Raw genomic sequence first — 13,511 nt, 5'->3', positions numbered from 1 at the left:
GATGTGGTCTTTAATCAGGATTATTGCCTGAGCCAAAAATGCATTTATTAAGCATTTCAGAAGAAGCTGGATTAGCACATTAGTGAGAAAAGAATAGAGAATGCAGTTGCAAATAAGCTTGACAAAGATGCTGCCAGTATGGAAAATGATAACTAAGGAAAAAATGGATAATCTGGTGTAGTTTTCTTTGGAACATTGAGAGCTTGAGGAGAGGCAAGTGAGTTATAAGGGGCCTAGGTAGACTAAGTAGGATGGAAAAATTTCCCTTAGCAAAGGAGTTAAAAAAACAGGGAGCACAGGTTTGAAGTAATTGATGGAATGAGGACACAAAATTTATGGTACAAAAACTGCTAAACTAGTCCATATTGGTGATAATGTTCTTGGCTGATAACGTGTAACACATGGACAAGTCACTGAATATAGCAGAGATTGATATCAAAAAGTTGAAGACTCCTTTAAGCCCCTAGAACAGTTCCAAACTCAGCCTTAAATAAGCTCTTCCTTTGCAAAGTAAAACTTCTAATACCATCAGTGCCCCCACACTTTTGCAGTTTATTCCACACATCACAAAGGACTTTCAGTGAAACTTCTAGTTCAGTGTTAAATCTTGTAACTTTGTTCAGAAACGGAGTTAAAACTGCCCAAATTCAGCTTATGCCAAATGTCAACAGAAAGTCAATTTTTCACTGCGTCAATTTTGACTGGATTCAAACCCAAATCCCAAAGGAAAAGGACTATGTACTAACATTCTGCACCAGCCATTGCTCAACATGTACATCTGTGTGAATCACCGAGACATAAAGCTGGTGCAATTGATTAATCTAATACAGTTATGAAGAATAGCTAACATACACAAGCAAACACTACAAATAAAAAAAAATCTGGATATAAAACTTATGGCTTAAGCAGGATCAAGCATGAAGATGATGTAGAGTAGCAAGTAGGTGTAAAGTACAGATTACTATAGCCATCATGGAATCATTGTGTACTATATACAGGCAGATTTAAGCTGTGTAATATCTCAGTAAAACACTCTTCCTGTCTGCTGAATCTACTACAAGTTTGTACACAGTATCCTGTCACGTGTCTTGCAGTTACATGGCAAAACTTGGCAGTCATAATGGCACCGGCAATGGAACATACAAACTGCTGTGGTACAAAGCCAAGGCTCCAATTAGGGTTGCAAATCACTATCCTTCCAACAAGTTGATAATAAATTACAGAGAACTTAAAGCAGCATTTTACTTTTGAGGTTTAGGAAACCATGCAAATTAATGAGGCTCATTCTACTGAAGCTTAAATCACCAAGCCTCACAACGTACTCCCTGCTATCTGTACATGTCCCTCATCAGGAATTTTGAAATTGTGTTATTATGAGATGGTAGCACACTTTAAAAATTCCAAACTGCTGGGGGTATTTAGCGTAGACCACTCAGTAGCTACTTCCTCTCCCCTTTATTTCACACACTGAGAGATTGTACAAGTTTTCTTCACAACAAGGAAGGATAATTAAGTAACTCTTTGGGGTTGCTTATGTAAACTTTCTTGCAAGATCAAAAGAAGAAATTACCCTATTTAAATTTTTGCAGTAGATAAATTAACAGTGTGATGTTATCGCAATTGACTCGACTAACATACAGCAAATAAACATCAAAGCTAATCCAGAAATCCTTTCTCCACTTTGTACCTTAAAGGGACCTTTTAGTCAAACCAATATAAAATTCAGTTCTCCCAAAAGGCACAGCCATTGAGACTGACTTACAGTGGCAACCATTCTGATGGTAATTCCTAGCTCCAACATCTTAGAATGATGCAAACAGAGTTGCCAACTATCCCCACTTTGGCTGAACAGTCTGGTTTTGATCGAAATGCTGAGATATTGCCAAAATATAAATCAGATACTAAGAGTCCAGATCCTGCAATGAACTGAGATTTTTTTTCTCTCCAAGTGTTTAATAAATGAAAATAGTCATTTCAGCAATCAGAATCAGCCGAGAATTCTCCTTCCACCCTATTAGTTATCTTAAAATACACTTGGAAAAAGTTGGGAAGATTACTGGGTTGGCCATTTGGCACAGCTGCTTGAGTCTTGTGACCAATTCTGTCACAGGAGCATCTCCCCATCTGCAACAGAACATGAGACTGAGAGGTGGCTTCTCCGCTCAAATGCTTATTCCCCCCACTCATGAATATCCACAGTCTTGTATTGCACAACAGTAATCAAGTATTGCAAGTGTGCATCATTTATGTTAACTTGTTTACGTTAACTAAGGTTTGTCATGTACCGTGCTACTGTTGCAAAAAGCTAATTTTCATAGCATTTATACCCTATGTGTGCCTATGACAATAAACTTGAACTCATTCCCCAAACTTATTTTCTCCCCATGAATACAAATACCTGCCCATTTGTTTTCCTTAGACTTGGATGTGATTAAGAGTTCATTATATGATTTCGCAATGTCCATCCTCCCTCTCTATTCATCATCTCAGCAGCTATTGTAAAGTGCAGAAAAAAGTTAGTGAAAATATTTGGTACATTCCAGTTTAATCTGAAGTCCTGCCAATAACTATAACATTATTCTGTTTAATTGTTTGGTTGGCAAGGTAGAAAGGGCCAATAATGGACTTGTGTAGCTGTAACAGCATTAAGTGCCAATTTCAAAAATTTACCAAAGGCCAGAAAGCAGCAGATTGGAGCCAAGACTTATGACTATGCCTCAATAATTTTCACATTTACTCAGTGGAACACAAATGACCGCATCACAATAAATATAACTGTTGGTAGGTCAAAATGGTTCAGCAAAAAGCTCCACACATAGAACTACTTTGACTGGGCAAATTTTGCAAAACCTGGGGTTAGGCCACTTATCTCCACTAGGACAAGGAACGTTCGGGCTACTGAATGAGGTTTAGAGGGAAAACAACAGCAGTGCTACAGAATTGTGCAATGTAGAACAGACAGACCAAATACCATAGAAAATGATTCATTTATTTAAGTCTGTGGTTCACTTCTGTAATACTGTGCACATAATTTGTGTTAAGATCTAGTTAGTATAAGTACTTATTGTGCAAGTATTCACACTATGCTCTAACACACTGTGCCAATTAGAAGATAGTACCTAAGAACACAAGAAATAGGGGGAGTTGGCCTCCTGACTTTTCAAGCCAGCTCCACCATTCATTATCACGGCAGACCTTCTACCTCAGTGCCATTTTCCTGCCCTACCACCAGATTGCTCGTTTCCCCTCATGTTCAGAAAGTTGTCTGTACATTGAATGAACAAAATGACTAATCCTCCAAAGTCCTTCAGGGTAGAGAATTTCAAAGTTTCACCACCACTAAGTGAAGATATTTCTTGTCATTTCAGTCCTGAATGGCCTATTCCTTATTTTGAAACTATGCTTTCTGATCCTAAGCTCCTCATCCAGGGGAAATATCTTCCCCACATCCAGCCTGTCAGGCCCTTTAAGAATTTTTAAAGTTTCAGTATGACCTCCTCTCATCCTTCAAAATTCGAGAGGACAGAGTCCCAGTCTACTAAATCCCTCCTCATATTGCAAACTTGCTGTCACTTGAATAGTCTAGTGAATCTTTGCATCACTCCCTCAATGATTGCTCTGGTGGGATTTGAACCCAGGCCTCTGGATTATTTTTAGAGGTAACTTGACCTCTGTAGCACCACTGTACCCTACTTCATAAACAGTTGATTCCTTTTAAATAGAGACCTTTGCCACACAAACAAAAATGACATACAATTTGTGGATAAAATAATTCCACAGATACTAGATGAATGAAAAACAATATATTTTCCTTTTTTCAGAAAAAATGATGGAGCAATAGCTGTGGAAATAACACTTACTAGGAGTTCAAGAGAAAACCAAACTCCACTTCAAAGTGTGCAGTCATATGTTCACAGCAGAACGGTGCACCCTGCTTTGATATCTTCTATGAAAAACAGTACTTCGGTACTGTACTGCAGATTATGTAATTAAATTAGTATGGGGATTGAAATGCTAGTTTTACAATACAGAATTTACATTGCTAACTACAAAGCTAAACTGGAACTTGTGAAAAAGGCACGTACAACATTTGCTGTTAAAAGTGTTGCACATTGTTCATGTGAACTTGTGGTTCCAACAGAGTCAAGTTTAACAATCCACTCCATTGTCTACTAGGATATCCATTTAGAAAATGCAACTTGCCCTAACAGCATAAATGTATTTAAGGGAAAGCTAATTGACTACATGAGGGAGAAAGGAATAGCAAGATATATTGTTAGGATGAGATGAAAATAAGAAGGGAAAACGCTTGTGTTGTGATCTGAAGGGCCAAAGGGCCGATTTCTGTGCTATAAATATTTTATGATATAAACTGTGGTTAGGGGAAGCAAATAATACCATCCATCAGAGATTGCTCAACAAACATTCCTGTAGCATTACCAAAACTTCTACTTTTATATCTATACATTTTTCACTCAGCTAACCTGCGGCTGAGACTCATTTTGATGCCTTTATCACTTCTCGGATCCTCCACTGGCCTGCTAAAAAGCATTCTCCATGATCTTGAACCGATTCAAAACTCGGCTGCCCTAATCTTAACACAAACCAATTCTCATTCACCCTGAAAAGACTCTTCGGCCCAGAGACAGTGCCGACCATCAAGCACCCATTTACAGTAACCTTACACTAATCCCAGTATTCACTCCACATTCCCATCAACTCCACCCAGATTCTACCACTCACCAATATGCTTGGAGTAATTTACAGTGGCCAATTAACCTTCCAATCCGCACATCTTTGTGATGTGTGAGGAAATGGAAGCACCCAGAGAAACACGTTCATGCGGAGAACATGCAAATTCTACACTGATAGCACCAGATGTCAGGATCGAACCAGGTAGCTGGAACCGGGCAGCAACAGTTCTGCTAGCTGCGCCACTGTGCCATCCGTACTGAATACTTTGTCTCCCAGTTTGACAATGCCTTGATTTTAAAATTCTCATTGTCGTTTTCAAATCTGTCCATGGCTTTGGCTCTCCCATTTCTAACCACCTCCAGTCCTCAGTCTGCCCCTTGTGGATCCCTGACTTTAACCTCCAATCGTGCATGTTGCTTCAGCTGCCCATATTTCAGCTCTCTAAACCACCCCCATTCCACCAATAAACTCACTACCACTGTCTCCTTAATTAATATGATCCATAAAATCTACCCTCTAGCTAAAACTTTAGATTTTCTTTCATAATACTTTTGCTTGTCATTGTGTCAAATTTTGAAACCTTCCTGTGAAGCATCTTAGGTGTTTTTCTGGATTAAAGGCACTTTTTAATGTCAAAAGCGCTGTGGGTTTCATGTGTGAACCAACAGCTTTTATGAGCCAATGATGGGGTGCCTTCCTAGTTCCATCTGCTTGGTGATAAAAATAAAATTAGAAGATTACCAACTGAGAAAATATTTAGATTTCCTCAATACCATTGGCCTATAGCAAAAGATCTCTTTTGATAGGCCTTTTGACAAACTGCCTTAAAACAAATGCTGTACAAGACACCAAATGTCCTGGCTGAATGGAGATCACAGAGTTATTCCTCCATGAATCACTATTTGAGACAGCTCTCCTGTAGTAACTGGATTGCTTTTATTATGTATTATGTAACTGTAATATAGTTTGTATTGTGTAACTATTTGCAACAGAATTTTGTTGCAGCAAATATTCATGCTATATGCATCCTATCTGGATGTCTCACGGCTTGGTACGGCAACTGCTCTGCCCAGGACCGCAAGAAACTGCAGAGAGTTGTGGACACAGCCCAGCGCATCACAGAAACCAGCCTCCCCTCCTTGGGCTCTGTCTTTAACTCTCGTTGTCTTGGTGAAGCAGCCAGCATAATCAAAGACCCCACCCACCCGGGTCATTCTCTCTTCTCTCCTCTTCCATCGGGTAGATGATACAGGAGCCTGAGGGCACGTACCACCAGACTTGACAGCTTCTACCCCATTGTGATAAGACTATTGAATGGTTCCCTTATACAATGAGATGGACTCTGACCTCACGATCTACCTGACCTTAGACCCTATTACACTGCACTTTCTCTGTAGCTGTGACACTTTACTCTGTACTGTTATTGTTTTTACCTGTACTATATCAATGCACTCTGTACTAACTCGATGTAACTGCACTGTGTAATGAATTGACCTGCACAATCGGTTTGTAAGACAAGCTTTTCACTGTACCTCAGTACAAGTGACAATAATAAGCCAATACCAATGTAGTTTGGAGATTCAAGTTGCTGCAGGTTCAGTCATGAGCAGAGACTCTACTGCAGCTTTAGTCAAAAACTTGGAGATTGTTCAGCGAATAGTTTTCTGTAGTTTCAGTAAATTAAAACCACAAATCTCAGCACCAACTCATTGGCACAGATATTATCCACTCTGTAAATGATTTGGCAGCCATCTCTCCCAGTTCTTCTGTTTAACAAACCCTCATCGTATTGCAATGGGGAAGTGCCAAATGTTACAGGTTTCATGTGAAAAATCTCTTGTAAAAGTCTAAAGATTTCAGAATTCTTGTTATTTTAAGTTTCGAAAATAACTTATGGGAAGTTTTCTGCTTTGTTTTGCTTCTATGTAATATGTGCCTTGTTGTGAACTGTAGAAGCATGAAACAAAATAATACTTCTAGGGTGGAGTTGATGGGCATGAGAGAGAATATTTACAGGGAAATAAATGGGGCAACGGGAATGCACAGAGCCAAAGACTCGGTGCACTGAATGGCCTCATTCTATGTTGTGAGAAATATGAGAATATGCATTACAGTGCTGCTTTGAGCACGAATAAAGAAGCCTGAAGGCTAAATACACAAGGATGCTGCAGCTAATTGACAAATGAAAGCTCCTGGGGTGAATAGAACTAGCATGAAGCAAAATAACTTCCTATTGAAATCCAGTTTTGCCTCTGAACAGCAAACTATCACAGGTTAAAAAAAACTGTACAGAGTATAATGACGTCAATAATATTCACTTTAGGTGATGAGAGATGACTAGACTTTGCTGACTTACATGAGTTATTAGTAACACTTACAGACAGTGAACCAATTGCAAGGAGTTGATTTCCTTAAACAAATTGGCCTTTTGATAGTTATTTTACAGAATTTAAAGATATTCTAATTAGGTCATCCAGTGTTTAAAAAAAAACAAATTGAGCTAATTTCAGCTGCAATTGCTTTGTTAAACAACAAAAAACATCCCTGAATGGCCCAATGAAAAAATCTTAACCTTTAAATCTGAATGATCCAATAGAAAATGCTTTTCCTTTATTATCTTCATTGATGTAATATTAATTTCCAAACAAATCAGAATCAGGTTTATTATCACTATATGTCGTGAGATTTGTTGTTTTGCAGCAGCAGTACAGTGCAAAGACATAATAAAACTATAATTTACAAAATAAATAAATAGTGCAAAAAAAAAGCAAAGTAGTGTTCATGGACCATTCAGAAATCAGATGACAGAGGGGAAGAAGCTGTTCTTAAATTGTTGAGTGTGGGTCTTCAGGCTCCTGTACCTCCTCCCCGATGGTAGTAACATGAAGAAGTCATGTCCCAGATGGTGAGGGTCGTTAGTGGATGGATGCCGGCTTCTTGAGGCACCGCCTCTTGAAGGTGTCCTCGATGGTGGGGAAGGATTGTGCCATGATGGAACTGGCTGAGTCTATAACACTCTGCAGCCTCTTGCGATCCTGTGCATTGGAGCCTCCATACCAGGCGGTGATGCAACCAGTCAGAATGCTCTCCACCGTACATATATAGAAATTTGCAAGGGTCTTTGGTGACATACCAAATCTCCTCAAACTCCTAACGAAGCAGAGCTGCTGGCATGCATTCTTCATGATTGCATCAATGCCTTGGGCTCTTTTCCTTCATCCCTATCTTTCATTACTGTTTCAGAAAATGCTTTCTAATTAGTCTGGTGTGAGCTTTCTCTCATAAATCCAGGTAAACCTCTCCCAATTACTTTATATGCCTCAAACCAATCCTACCAGCTATAACCTCAATAACGTTGCTTTATTAAAGTAATTACTTTATAAATACACAAATACTTTTAGTTTTCTTTTCAATAAGGCAGGCCTTTTTCTCATGTCTGATATTTCCCTCTCTTTCAGTGGACCTCTGAAGATCTCTGCCAGAGGTATTCCCACCTTATTTTTTGAATTCCTTCAGAACATTTCTCCGTATTCATCTAGCCTAGTTGCTTTTTTCACCTCATCTTATTCATGTATGGAGCTATCAGCTCAGGAGCAATGTTACACTTGCTACAATTACTGGAAGAAACATCCAATTGCCTCCTGCCTCATACTTTTTCCAATATACTCAGTTTCCAAGAACTCGTTTGAATTTTCGGCCTCTTATCCCTTCATTAATCTCAATTGGTTTCTGTCACTGGTGGATCTATTTTTTTTTTAATTTCTTTTTTCCAAAATGTGCCTCCTTCACATTTCTAATATCATTTGGCTGCTTTACTCTCCAATTATTTTTCTTTCACAGCACCTCCAAAGCTCATGACTTCCATCACACGGAAGGATAAAGGCTGCAGAATCATGGGAACATCACCAGTAAGTTCCCTCCAAATCATACATCACTGACTATGTAATGTCTCCCTTGTCATCCCTGGACCAGAATCCTGGAACACCCAACCTAACACCATTATGAGAGTACCATCTGAAGGGATAAGTATTAAATGATGGCCTTGTCAACAATAGGCTCATTCTGTGATTGGAAGAGAAACTTAACCTTCACCAATTTGTTATTGCGATTACTGGTAGTGAGATTTCATATCCTTCAACTCAAACACCCTTTGAAAATAAAGAGAGTAGTGATGATCACAAATACAAACTATGTCCAATAAAATCCCCTGAATGAAAAAAAACTACTTACTTTGTGGTCTATCAGATGGAAGAACAAAATTTGACACTAGGCCAAGATTTGGTCGAGGATGCAATTTTAGAAAGGACACACAACAACTCGAGCTTTCTCGATCATAAGCAAGGAGAGAGGAGTGGAGAGGTAAAGAGGTTTAAGGCGAGAATGACAGAGCCCAGGGCCTCGAGAGGTGAAGACGCGAAATCTGGCCTGCTGAAGGAGCCAATAATAGAGAAACGTGGTACTTTTGGAGTATAAGAGACCTGAATACAAGCTGAAAGTCAGCAGAGTATAGAACTAGTTGCTTTAAAATAATGAAATAATCACTGATCATGATATGGAAAACATGCATACCATGAGTACATCAAAATGAGATCATGTAGACATATTAGGTGCAGGAGGTGGCTGGACGGCCCTCAAGGCTACTCTGCAATTCAATAAGATCACAGGTGATCTGACTGCTTTCTCACCTACTTGCAGTAACCTATCTTATCACTTGTAACAACACAGCAGGCAGCCATTTGGCCCATCTGGTCCATCTTGGTTCTCACAGGAGCAATCACATTTCACCTCTCCTATTTTCCACTAACCCTATGACTCACACGTTTTACAACTCCCCTTTGATACATTTTGGCATTGGAAAGAAATTGGGGTCCCAGAAGAATCCCACATGGTCATGGACAGAATGTACATAGACAGCAGCCGAGGTACCTTGCTTGTCAAGAATCTGTCTATCTCTGCCTTAAAAATATTCAGACTCTGTTTCTACTGCCCTTTGAAGAATAGAGTTCTCCTGAGAGAAAAATTATTGCCTCCATCTTAAATCAGCAACCTTTATTTTCCGAAAGTGATCACAAGTTTTAGAATCTCCCACAGAAGGGTGTTATGTCTTTCAATCAAATTGTCTCTTACCTTTCATGAGTTCAGTAGATGCAAGCCTAGCCTGTCCAACTTCCCGTCACAAGGTAACTTGGAAGCATCACTTATTTCCCTGTAAAACACTGTCTTTCATCAACCCATCAACTCCCCCCAATTCTTCTGTTATCACCTACACTAGGGGCAATTTACATTAACTTTTGATACGGGAAGAAACCAGAGCACCCAGAGGAAACCAATGCAGTCATAATGAGAACATACAAACTCCATCCAGAGAATTGAAGTGAGATAAGTCACTACAGTGGCATCAGCACCATCCACTGCGCCATTGTTATAGTCTTGCTTGGACCCATGTTCCATTCCCACACACCCTTTAGAAAGATGCCATTTAAGTTGCAGAAATGGGGAGAGATGGAGAGAAAATGGGAATGTCTGTAACTCGGTAGAGACCAAGGTTGGCCAGGTAACAATTACTTTTATTGTCATATAGTTAGTAGATAAATCAGGGCAGGTAGGGAGAGAAGGAACAAAGACACATGCTGGAGGTACGAGAGACAGAGAACAGCAGTTGCTGAAAATACCCAAAAGATCAGGCATCTATGAATAGAGAAACTTTACACGAGAAGTGAAATTGCTGAATTTAATGAGTGCTAAGAGATGGAATATCCCTAAATGGAAGATGAAATGCTGTTCATCAAGCTAATGTTGTGTTTTGTTGAAACAACACAGGAAGCTGACTCTCACCAACTTTTACCGATGCACTATAGAAAGCATCCTATCTGGACGTATCACAGCTTGGTACGGCAACTGCTCTGCCAAGGACCGCAAGAAGCTGCAGAGAGTTGTGGACACAGCCCAGCGCATCACGGACACCCTCCTTGGACTCTGTCTTTACCTCTCGTCTTGGTGAAGCAGCCAGCATAAATCAAAGACCACACCCACCTGGGTCATTCTCTCTTCTCTCCTCTTCCATCAGGTAGAAGATACAGGAGCCTGAGGGCACGTACCACCAGGCTCAAGGACAGATTCTATCCCACTGTGATAAGACTATTGAACGGTTCCCTTATACGATGAGATGGACTCTGACCTCACGATCTACCTTGTCGTGACCTTGCCCCTTATTGCACTGCACTTTCTCTGTAGCTGTGACACTTTACTCTGTACTGTTATTGTTTTTTACCTGTACTACATCAATGCACTCTGTACTGACTCAATGTAACTGCACTGTGTAATGAATTGACCTGCACAATCGGTTTGTAAGACAAGCTTTTCACTGCACCTCGGTACAAGTGACAATAATAAACCAATACCAATACCAAGTCAAATACAGAGGGGTTAGAGTAGGAAAAAGATGGAGAATTAAAGTGATAGGGAACAGAAAGCTCAGAGTCAACCTTGCAGACAGAACTGAAGGGTTCTGCAAACACCTAATTTGTGTTTGGCATCTCCAATGAGAATACCACTACACTGTGAGCACCACATGTAATATGCTAGAGTGGAAGTGCAGGTAAGTTGCTGCTTCACTGGAAGGACAGCTTTGATCCCTGGATGGTAGGAAGGGATGAGATAAAAAGGCAGGAGTGGGAAAAGTGCTGGAATGGGAAAACGCCAAGAAGGGGAGCAGAGCAGAGCAGCAAACCAGAGTTTTGCAAAAACAGTCCATTATGAATGCTGAAAGGGGAAGAGAGCAGAAGATGCGTCTGGTGGTGGAAGTGGCAAAAACTACAGAGGATGGTTTGGATAGAGTAAGAGAAGTTAGGAGAATGGAAAGGAGTCCATACAGAAAGGGTTGGAGGAAGCATAGTTAGTTGGCTGTGGGAGTCTGTGGGCTTGTAATGGTACTGGTCACAAGCCTCTCTCTGAAAATGAAGATGGAAAAGTCAATAAAGATAAGCGTCAGATATGGACAATGAGAGCAGGGTGAAAAATGGCAACAAAAGTAATGAATTTTTCAAGTTCAAAGAGTTTAGGAAGGAACATTATTAGTTGTCAACGTCCTATAAAAAGAGTTGAGGGATGGACCCTCAGCAGGACTGCTCAAGGTATTCCACAAAGAGACAGGTATAGCTTGGCCCATGCAAGCTTCCAAAGCTACACCTCTCTGCTTTCTGACCTCAAGCCAATATATTTTTCTGCCACAGATTCCTTTTATTGCATGGATCTCAATTCAGTTAACTGGCCTTTTGTTTGTGACTTTGTTAAACATCTTTTGAAAATTCATATGGACAACAGTGACTGCAAATTTCCTTTCAAGTCACACCTCACCCTGATATGCCATTTTCCAGTACCTCGGCTGTATCAAGGGCATTTGAAAGACTGTGGCAAGTCCTTCTGCAATTTCCATCTCTACCTCTTTAAACTACTTTGGATGCAACTCAACAGGACTAAGCAATTAAAGCGCAGCTGGCCTTTCTAATACCTCCCCTTTATGAATCTCTGCACCTTCCAGCATCATTGTCCTCCTTGGTAAAGACTGATCCATGCACACCCGAGGTATGCCAGTCTGGACCTCCACCCCACACACAGACTGCCTTCATTGTTCCTAATCGGCACAGAAATCCTACCCCTTGCTTACCACTGCCTTCTACACTATTTCTCATTACCAGTCTTATTTTCCTTATCATTTCTTGTCTCAGCTTATTCAGCCTGGTCTCACTTAAATCATTGACACATTCATCCACACATTTTTTTATTTCATCACATTCTCCACCTCCTTTGTCATTCAGGGGACTCTTGCTTTGCTATCACTAACTTTCCCTGCTCTGGGGAATGTTCCCTGCCTCTACTTGAAACACCTTCTCTTTAAAGGTCACCCACTGCTCTATTACACTTTTAGTGGTCAGCATTTGATTCTATTTTATACTGGAAGATCCCTTCTCATCCCATTGAAGTTAGCTTGCCTCCAACTGACAAGTTCAACTTTACATTGCTCCTTGACCTTCCCCAATACTAGTCTAAACCTCATGACATGGGCAGGCACGGTAATGTAGCGGTTAGCGTAATGCTATTACAGTGCCAGCGACCCGGGTTCAATTCTGGCCACTGTTTGTACATTCTCCCCGTGTCTGCATGGGTTTCCTCTGGGTTCCTCCCACATCCCAAAGACGTATGGGCTAGGAAGTTGTGGGCATTATACGTTGGCACCAGAAGAGTGGCGACACTTGCGGGCTGCCCCCCAGCACATTCTCAGTAACGCAAAAAGACACATTTCGCTGTGTGTTTCAATGTACATGTGACTAATAAATATCTTACATCTTACATAGTAATTGCAGTTCCTCAGACATTCTCCCATAGACATGTGGCCTGCCTCAGTCTGCAGAACCAGATCCATCAACACCCCTTTCCACCTTGAGATGAAAATATATTTACCATGGAAGGTCCTTCTCTTTGCCCCTGGCTATAATGTCATCCCAATCAATAACAGGGTGGCCTACACGGCATGTCAGAAGCAAAATGGAACACTCTCTCATTGTTTGGATAAATGCAGCTCTAAAAATTTTCAAAAAGCTCAACCCTATCCAGGACAAAGCAGCCTGCTTGATTGGCATCCATCAACCACCTTAAACAATTATTCCCTCTATCCCTGGTGCAGAGCGGCTGCAATTACTCACCTAGGTTACTCCAATAGTAGCTCCCAAACCGGCAACCTCTAACAGCAAGGAGGACAAGGGCTGTAGGACACCATCTCCTTAAGTTTTCCCTCCAATTCGCACAGTATCCTAACT

General features: G+C 40.6%; 1 protein-coding gene across 3 annotated transcripts in view; it reads right to left on the bottom strand.

The window, feature by feature from the left end:
• The window catches only part of map3k3 (mitogen-activated protein kinase kinase kinase 3), a 171,167-nt gene that overhangs the window by 33,523 nt on the left and 124,133 nt on the right, over positions 1-13,511 (bottom strand). The window lies entirely within an intron of this gene.

Source organism: Pristis pectinata, chromosome 25, assembly GCF_009764475.1.
Source record: "Pristis pectinata isolate sPriPec2 chromosome 25, sPriPec2.1.pri, whole genome shotgun sequence".
NCBI lineage: Eukaryota > Metazoa > Chordata > Chondrichthyes > Rhinopristiformes > Pristidae > Pristis > Pristis pectinata.
The sequence above is the reverse complement of the archived record's forward strand: the minus strand, read 5'-3'. Positions and strand labels throughout refer to the sequence as shown.